Raw genomic sequence first — 10,058 nt, 5'->3', positions numbered from 1 at the left:
TTAGCATTTCATTCATGACTAGGAAATGATCCAACTGGGACCCACCAAAATCAGAACCATTTCTCTGAACCACATTACATTTTGGGAATTAGGATCATATGAGACCCAGAACCCCTGGTTTTGTGATTGCCAACCAAAGCCCCCACTAGTCAACGTTGAACAAAACCTCAATCAGTTTAAAATACACTCCCCTTTTAGCAAGGTTTTTTGTTTTTTGTTTGTTTGTTGGGTTTTTTTGTATTTTTTTGTTTTGTTTTTGTATTATAGTCTTATATATAACAGCAGCATTGGATGGGCACAGCAAAAACTTCACACAAAGATAAGTGGTGGTTCCTTTGCATGAAATACCTTATTGTAATGAATTTTGTGTGCCTGTCCATGAGAAATAGTTGTGTAACAAATTGGCAGGGGCGTACACACACATCATCACCCACTACTGGATGAAATCAAAACTGGTCATGCATCATAGGACCTGTACTGCTAACTGCTGATGGAGGTGCTCCCTGTGCTCACTGGCAAGCTAGGATTTTGAAGCAGGAGTAGTCAAGTTCTACCCTTGTTACTGCTGTGAAGTTTGGAGTGCCCACCCTATGCAGCAAGACTGACAACTCTGAAGTCCTAATTAGCTATGAGTTTGTTACAATATTATCCTTGCCTGCTATGAATTGCCTTTTGTATGTCAGTTTTCCACATCCATGATCATGTCATCAATCCTCCATTGCACAAATGGACATTCGCAAGTTTTGTGCACTTGTGCACCTGCTGACACAGCAGCGACAGCATCATATGTGATGCGTCCAGGTCTCATGGAGTCTCTCTCACAAAATGCTGACAACATTTGTCTTTGGTTCTCCCATGAGGATGGGAGAAGGAGGCAGAGTCACTGGAAAAATTCAGTCTTGTGCAAATGTGCCTAACCCCGGATTTAGCATTAAATAAATAAGTACAATGAATTCGGTGCTGGTGAAGGGGTACCAGCCCACCAACCTTACCAACGTACCAGGGTCACTGCTCCCTAACCAAGCCTATCAACTCCAAGAGACCTGGATGCATCACGTACGAGGCTGTCACTGGTGTATCAGCAGGTGCACAAGTGCACAAAACTTGCGAATGATCACTTGATGATTACCTGTTAGGTTCACTCCCTCTGGGACACCTGGCATTGGCCACTGTTGGTAGACAGGATCCTGGGCTGGATGGACCTTTGGTCTGACCCAGTCTGTCCATTCTTATGTTCTTATGTTCTTGTAAAATCCCCAGTTACAGTGGTATCAATATACACGCTAGCAGCTAAGAACTCTAGCAACGCAGGAGGAAATTAATCAAATTATAAAATGAGGTTATAAAGGGGCAGCTGCATTTGAACTAGGGGCTGCTCAATCTACAGTCAAACGCCCTCCAGTCAACTGTTACAGGCTGACTGCTTTGCCCTGAGAGAATATAACTAACCAATGATGGACATACACTCTTTGCTCCAGAGTGAGATTGTCACTCATGAAGGTGAATTTGTTTTGTGGGGTTTGGACTGAGATCGGGCTTAAATATTTGAAACTGTGTACAAAAAGGTTAGGCCGTGTCCCCAGTAGTAATAATTTAATACAGCTTTCTGGGAAATAAGTATTTAACTGACTGCTTATGCAATTAGATCTTCAGGGGGATAGAAAATGTAAAGATTTTGTATATATTTGTAAAGCGCCATGTACTCGGATGGCATCATATACGTGTTTTGTAATAATAACACAATCATTAAATGGACTTTAGCAGAAGAGAAATACCCCAGGGTTCCAATATTTGATTAAGAATGTAATCATCTCTTTTTCAAAGCCTGATGCGTGTACTACCTAAAACCTCTGTGAATTCTGACACGCCTGCTAAATATCAACAAAAATGCAAAAACCATGCTAGGCCCGAAATTAGTGTTATGAAATACTCAATAACTGATCATTAAAATAGCCCATTAATAAGAGATTAGTTAGCAATTAACCACACTTTCTTACAAATCCTGACTTCTTGCAATTTTTGCTTTAATTAAAATAAATACTTTTATAAACTTTTATAATATTTTGTATTTGCTAACTTCATAATGATTAAATCAGGGTTGTTTAATTTCTCATAAATAGGACATCTGGAAAGATATTGGAGTTTAGCTATGCAAGGGTGGTTGATTTAATTAATCAATAGATGTGTAGTTTCAACTTTCAGCAATTACTGTAAGAGAAAGAGACAGAATTCTATAGTACCTGCAACACATCAAAAGCAAATTACCTATCCTAAGAGCACATGGAGGGCATCTAGATTTGAACCATGGACCGCTTGATCTGTAGTTCTATATGTTACCCTTTAACCATGGCTCATGTCCAAAGTCTGTTTTATTTTACCAGCTATGATTGTGGAATGACAGATGCTAAAGTAACATCATGGTCTGAATTTACACTGTTTTTTTTTCCAATGGGGGAAGTGAACTGGAGTCTGAAAACAACAAGCAAAGGTGGTGCACATCTGAATCTCAGAAGAGTATGAGCTGGAGTAAGATGTTCTGCCATCTACATGGACCTAAGCAAAGAGAAATCTATGTCGCCATAATTTAGAACTGTATCAAAAGCCCACTGAAGTTAAAGGAAGTTTTTCCTTTGCCGTGCTTACAATGACAGGCAGAAGTGTCAAATTGTCACTCTATAACTTGAATTTCTGACTGTAGCAAACAAGCTGTCTATGCACCTGATTGAGTTTCCAAGTGGTCATGTTCAGACATACAGCCATTCCTTCAAATCCTTTTTCATTTATTTACAATTGTTTGGAGAGCCATGCATATCTGAAAGACCCTGTTGAGCAAAAATACTAATCTCCAGCTCCAAGAAGCTGTGAGAGTATAGTGGTGATAGAACAAGAGCTGCTGGGTTTAAATATATCTGCCCTGTGTGTGTGATTATGTTTTATGGTTTCTTTAAATTAAAGTTATTAGAATGAATGGTGCTGAATATATAGTTCAAGCAACTTAGATGAATATATTACAAATACCTATAAAAGAAAATATACGGCCCTTTAGTCAGTGAGATAAATATACAGATATTCAGTGACATCCATTAGTCTAATATTCTTGCTTTCCTAAACATATTTTCAAAGCCAACCCCTATTTCTTGAACAACGATGATTGCTATTCGGAGACAGGCTTTAATGCCAGCAATGCACACTCGCATCAAGCCAGGCCACACGCAGCTTGTTCATTTCAAGATTCTGCTCAAAAATTGACTTCCCTCTTTTTTAACTCTGCAGAGGGCTTGATCTGGCCTACCTCAAATACCCTCTCTTATCACCTTGCCCAACACGCCCCAAACCTTTAAAAGCAGTTTAACAAAGCCAGTTGGGCCCCTCCTTTACCCCCAAAGACAGGAACCACTGCTCTGCACACACTCCCCACCTAATCCTTTGTGACTACCTAGGGGGCACACCCCATGCTTTGGGAAACACTGGGCCTTCTCCTTGTCTCTCTACATAACCCCCCTTCTGTTAGAGCAAGAACCTTCTTCTCTATAGCGCCTGTCATCTGAAATAGGCTGTAACTCTCCACTTCGTTGACTCAGACATCACCTGAAAGCCCGATCTTTTATTCCAGGCTCTTCATTTCTTGGGCTTTCTACTAGTAATATATTATTTTCATCAGCCTTGTAAAATTCTACTCCTCAACATAGAGTGAATAATTTTTTTCATGGCTACATTTAAAAAATATCATTAAGGTGTTCATCTTCATGGCAAAGGGTGAGTAGATTCTGTGGCATGGCCAGTACATTTCCATTACTGTTTCAGAAGTGTGATGTAATTACGTATCAACATTTGGGGAGGTGGTTCACATGCAAGGCACTAAACAAGATGGACTTGCATGGCCAATAGCAACTGAGCCATAGGCCAATGCATCAAAACCAAAATATATTACACTCAAACTTAAAACTAAATCCAGAATTTTAAAATATGAGAATACTTATAAATACATATGAAAAAAACATAAAGCAATTTAAACCATATGCAATCACCTTGCCACTTGCCTTTCCCTTACTTTAGTGGCTGACCATGCCAATAGGATAATCGCTCAGATCACAGATATACTGTCAGTTCCTGTAGCTCACGAAAGCTCATGCTCAAATAAATTGGTTAGTCTCTAAGGTGCCACAAGTACTCCTTTTCTTTTTGCGAATACAGACTAACACGGCTGTTACTCTGAAACCTGTCAGTTCCTAATAAATGTTCTATTTTCTGAGAGGTCGTAGAAGGAGGCATTCAGGTCAAAAGCACGGAAAGCCATTTTGATCTCAAGTGGCAATACAAATTACAATATAATAAATAATGGGGTGTGCTTTCCACCTTTCCAGAGCCACATGGACAGAGGCAGTTATATTTCTCAATGCCAATATATCAGCCTTCTGAGTAAGCTGTATACATAGATTGGAAAAGGACAGCTATAAAGGCCCTACTTAACTTGTTATTGCACAAACTAAGTATCTGGCATACCCATGAGTCTTTTTAACAAGGGGGAACCCAGGTGACATATTTATAATGGAAACAACTGCCATGTCTAGGTGCTTATTAATGACTTCTAATCTCTGCTTGATTAGGGATTTCACATTTTTAAACTTGAATCTAATCATTTTCCAATTCTGAGAAACCTAGTGAATGCAAAGAATTTTGAATATACTCTGACCAAGGAAGTTTATGTGAAAAATCCCTGCTGAGCTGTTCATCTAAGCATAACCTTGACAAATGTTGTGGATGCATACCATGAACGTGAAGCCAAGAATTTATATCACAGAAACTTGCATTGCACAGTATTTGGGCTGTGTTACATTGTATTTCTCTCAGTTGTTACAAACCACATGTTTATTGTCAGTGGTTAATTTTGCAGCCATGAAATGGCAAGGTATTTGTTTGCTACTGAAGTAATTATTTTAAACATGTACTTCCCATTATTAACTTTCAAGCCATCAGGATACTTTGCTAGTGTTGTACAGGGACGGCTCAGAAGGCAGGATAGTTGAACTATTACACTCAGTATCACTTGTAGTTCCATCCTGACATTAGGTTTAGACAATCCCAGAATAAATTAAAATAATTTACTGCCACAGGATGAAAATGTCTTTCACATTGTGGCTAAATTGCTTTGAGATTCACAAAATCACAAGGGCTGAAATCTAATAATATTAAGGAGAAAATGAAAGCGAGTTAATCCATTCTGATGACCACACAAGGATTCATTAAAAGCTCAGACACAACCCTCCTTGATTTTTCAGCCACAAATTGACTAGTGATTTTTGGATCCCTTTAAGAAATGCTCAGGGTGGGTATCTGGAGTTGAACCAAAGACTGCTTGGTCAACAGTCAAATGTTCTACCACCAGCTATACCTCTTCAGCTGGCAGAAGTGTGGAGAAGAGGGGGTTCCATGGAAAAAAATTTCCAACCAGGAACTGAGACATTCTAGGCCCAATAATTCATATATTGTAAATATTCTGCATCCAGCATACAGCAGTGAAGCAATCAAAATAAAAACCAAGAACGTATTGTTATGAATCCTGGCTTACTGGAAGTGCCCCTTATAGCTAAACCTGTGAACTGCTTCTAATATCAGCACTGCTCTGTGCACGTGGGATGCTTCTTAACTGTCTCTTCTCTCTTCTGGACTTGCCTCTGGCCACGAAGGTGGCTCTGTACTGCGGGATAATCCACCTGTATTAGCTGTCTTGCTGTAAAAAAAAAACACGGGGGAGGCCAGGGGCTCCGGTTTTACTGCAAGGTAAACTAGGCAAGAAAACCCCCACGAGAGGGTATAATTGCTGGTGTTGCCTAGCTACCTCATAGTATTAGGATCCTCACACTTTTTGCCACACACTGAAAAAACCCCCACCCTTTTTTGCTCCAAGTGGCTCCTTCTCTCCCAGAAGGCCCCCCACCCAAGACATATACAAAGATGTGATCACGCTCCCCCTGCTGGACACTCATCAGGCTGCAGTGTGTGGCTCACTTACTGAGCTCGTCTAAGCCCACTGAGTCTGAGCAGCACGTAGGTTCTCCCTCTGGCCTCTTGGGCTCACTCCTCGGGTAAAGATTCCCTGTCCAGTACTCCTCCTCAGAAGAGAGACCCTGTGGCCCAGGTGGTCTCTGGCCCCAGATCTCTACTAACCCCACAAGTCTCCCCAGCCTGCCTCTTCCCAGCACTCCCCCCACAAAGCTGCTCTGGTTTACAGTTTAACCCGCTGGGACAAAAACAACAAGGAGGACTTGTGGCACCTTAGAGACTAACAAATTTATTTGGGGATAAGCTTTCGTGGGCTAAAACCCACTTCATCAGATGCATGGAGTGGAACATACAGTTGGGAAGTATAAATACACAGTACATGAAAAGATGAGAGTTGCCTTACCAAGTGGTGGCAGAATTCGTAACTTTTACAAAGGTCAGAAGGGAACCATTAGATCATCCAGTCTCACCTCCTCTATGGCACAGGCCGTTAATTTCCACCCAGATACCCAAAGACTTTAGTTAGACCAAAACATTTCAGTCCCTAGGAAACAAAAGTGTATTTGAGGAAGAGAACAACAAAGCGAACTTTAGCCTTGAATTAGGGACTTAAATTGAAATCATAGGCTCTACCACTAAGCTATACCTCCTCTGTATAAACAGATCACTGCCTAAAACTGTCACAACATATACTCACCCTCTCCCTCCTATTGTCTTCCTGGAGCCTGTTTTATCTCCACCCCCTCCCCCTTCCCATACAACATCAATAATTCTGTTAACCCTGATGACAGCTACTTGTATTCTGCCAGGGAAGAATCGGGCCCAGACGTCAGGCTGGCCTATATGAGGGACATTTTGCAGAGTTAACCCACTGGGATTAGCAATACTGGGAAACCAAGTGTAGACGGAGCATCTACATGTTAAGCACTGTAATGCCTAGATCTGCCAGGCGTGGGGTTAGATGATCTGATGCTGGTAGTTTGCTCCCTGTCTTCAGTGACGCCTTTGAGGAGCAGTGGACGCTGTCCAGGGTTCTCTGCTCTGTGTCCCCATCTGGTTCCCTTCATCTGACCCTTTAACCACACTCCTGTCCCTGTTATTTCATTAGTTGTCCCGCCGTAAAACAGTAGAGCTAAACTGAGGCAGATTATCTATTGAAAGCCATCTTCCCATTATCTTCCCATTTGGGGATAAGCGTGTGCATTGTTCCTGTTACAAGACTCGCTCTCCTTTCATTTAACACACTCTCAGTGTGAGATCCTGGGCTCTTCATCCACCAAACCCACCCACTTTGTTATTGAAGGCGAACATCTCTCTGTGGTTCTCACAATGAATAGCATTGAAACAGCCCTTACTGAGAGACTAAAGTAAAACAATTATTAAAAGGGATTCATTACTGTCACTCTTTCCCTTGTTAATTTCAATGAAAGATAAAATATAGCATGGAGAGACTGTTAATGAACTCGAGTGACTTTGCTTGGGAATGCTGCTCTTATTTACTATTAAGCTGCATTTATTTGGTCTTTCTAAATCACACTGCACTTTGTAAGAAGGTAGCACCCATGCAGGTAGCAAGCAACCTCTTGAGCTACACACATACTCATCACTGAGCTACAGCCCCGCTGCAAGAGCTAATGTGAGGTATGCCACCCAAACCCTACTTGTTAGAGCTGGAATATTACTTCTAGCACTTTTTTCTCTGCTCAAATTACAGAATCTGTGATTACACATGATCAAATCCAAATCCACAGTTAGGGCTAGTGGAAAAAGAGCAAAACCAAATCTAATTGAGATGAATTGTAAAAAAGAATTATGATCTTAATTTGAGTTTTTCCCCCCACCACGCCCAACTGTAGATTTTGGTTTGGTTGTGTGTATTCACTGCAATGGGGACCTAAATCAAATGTGCTGATTTTGTAATGGAAAAAATTCAAAGAAAACGAAAAGGAGTACTTCTGGCACATTAGAGACTAACCAATTTATTTGAGCATTCCACAGTATGCATCCGATGAAGTGAGCTGTAGCTCACGAAAGCTTATGCTCAAATAAATTGGTTAGTCTCTAAGGTGCCACAAGTCCTCCTTTTCTTTTTGCGAATACAGACTAACATGGCTGTTACTCTGAAACCTGTCAAAGAAAATGAACATTATTGTTTAGTTTTGAACTGAAAATTTAATTTCAGTTGTTCAGGGGTTTTTATCTTAATTTTTAAATTATTGCTTTAAGGCGTATGGTTTGGGTTCTGCGTCCCACACAAACTTTCTCTCCTTTTTTTTTTAAAAGCGCCACTTTGTGTCACTCGTTTTTTGTTTGTTTTGTCTTTTCTTCCAGTGGGGGGGAACAGAGACACAAACCCTTTTTTAAAAGAATTTTTGACAAGCAAAACAAGCATTTCCTTTCAACGTTTTTTCACTGAAAAAAAAAAGAAAAAATTTCAAACAGCCCAAAAACTGTGAATATTTTTTGCTGTTGAAAAAGTCATTTTTCATCCCAAAATATTTTTCAACATCTCTGTGGCAAAGAGAGGATTTCATGTATACCTCTGTCTTCTAACTGCTACTCAGGCTGCACAATTACAGTAATCTGATTCTAGCTTTTTCAAGTGTTTTAAGATGCTTATACTAGTGAAGAAGAGATATCTTACTGCACCTGGAAGTGTGAGACTCTCAGGAATCACTCCTGCTCCTCTTTCATTTTCCTTTCTTTTTCAGGTTCTAACCAATATTGTAGAATTTCCCTCCAAAGTTAAATCCCAAACTATCTAGTATTTATTGAATGCCAGTGATTTTATAAAGACTGCTAAGAAAATAGGATAAAGTGTGACTTACTTCCTGAGTGTGTGTAGGTCAATGATAGATTTTTTTTAAAAATCAGGAGACCCGCTGGTTCAACTCCAGGTGATTGTTAAAAGGTCGTTCTTCCTGTTTTAGAACAGTACCGTGTTTTCTGTCAAATGGAGTCAATAACCCTACTGGTGAAAAATCTCTTTCTAAGCCCTAACACACCTCCAGTTTTTCCTTTAGCCAAACTTTTAAACTCTTATATCAAACTACATAGACACATAGCAAGCGGTAGAAGGATAGCGAGGGATAGACTGTTTGCCTGCAGCTTAAACCGGCCCTGTTTTAAATCCCTCTCCCTCCTGTATGCATATTGAGAGGGTGGAATGTTACACTATACCTAGGTTAGCGCACGTAAATTATACTCAGGAGTCAGGACCCCTGTGTCCTATTTGCAGTTCTGCATCAGATGTGATCTTGGAGAGATTTACTGTGTCTCAGTTTCCCCAAAGGTGAGAGTAGGATAACAAGACCTATCTCATAAGGATGTTGTCTGGCTTTATTCACCAACACCTTCAAGCACTTTTAGTTCCTCAGATGGAAGATATTATGTCCGGGGAAACAGCTATGGGAAATTTTAGGGGGAAAAGGGCGAGTGTCAATACAACCTATGCGTGCTGGAGTGAAAAAGATTATTGCAATACATAAAAGTCAGAATTTTTATTTAAAAATGACATCTGAGGTTTATTGAAAGGTATTTTGAAACAGCAACCCTTTAATCTGCACATAAAAAGTTGGTCTTATTGGCCTGCTAAATTCCAGCAATGTTCAAAAGACTGGTGACCAGTGGACTGATGTGACACTGGTGTGAGTTTGGGTATAGACACTCTTTTAGCGGTTTAGATCTGGCTTATATGAGTTTGGCTTGCACCCTCCTTAAATGAGCTTTTATTTGGTCTTGTTCTTATTTTTTCCTCAAGGAAACTGCAGTGGAATGAATAAAAACAGAGCAAAGACTTCAGGATTTGGCTCAATATTGCACAGAATTTATGTGAAGATTTTCCTTTTCCAAACACTTTACAAAGATTACATAATTCTCTAAATAGTCTCGTTCCCACCCAATTTCCTTTGTCCGTGAAAATTACAGCCAAGCGGTTAAGAGTGTTGCCAACTGTCACAATTTTATCACAAGTCTCACGATATTTGATGTTTTTCTCAAAGCCCCAGCTGCTGGAGTCAGGTTATTACTTGAAAATCTCAGCCTTCATTTCAACA

The sequence above is a fragment of the Eretmochelys imbricata genome, chromosome 27 (genome assembly GCF_965152235.1).
Source record: "Eretmochelys imbricata isolate rEreImb1 chromosome 27, rEreImb1.hap1, whole genome shotgun sequence".
Taxonomy (NCBI): domain Eukaryota; kingdom Metazoa; phylum Chordata; order Testudines; family Cheloniidae; genus Eretmochelys; species Eretmochelys imbricata.
Note: the sequence above shows the minus strand (reverse complement) of the source record.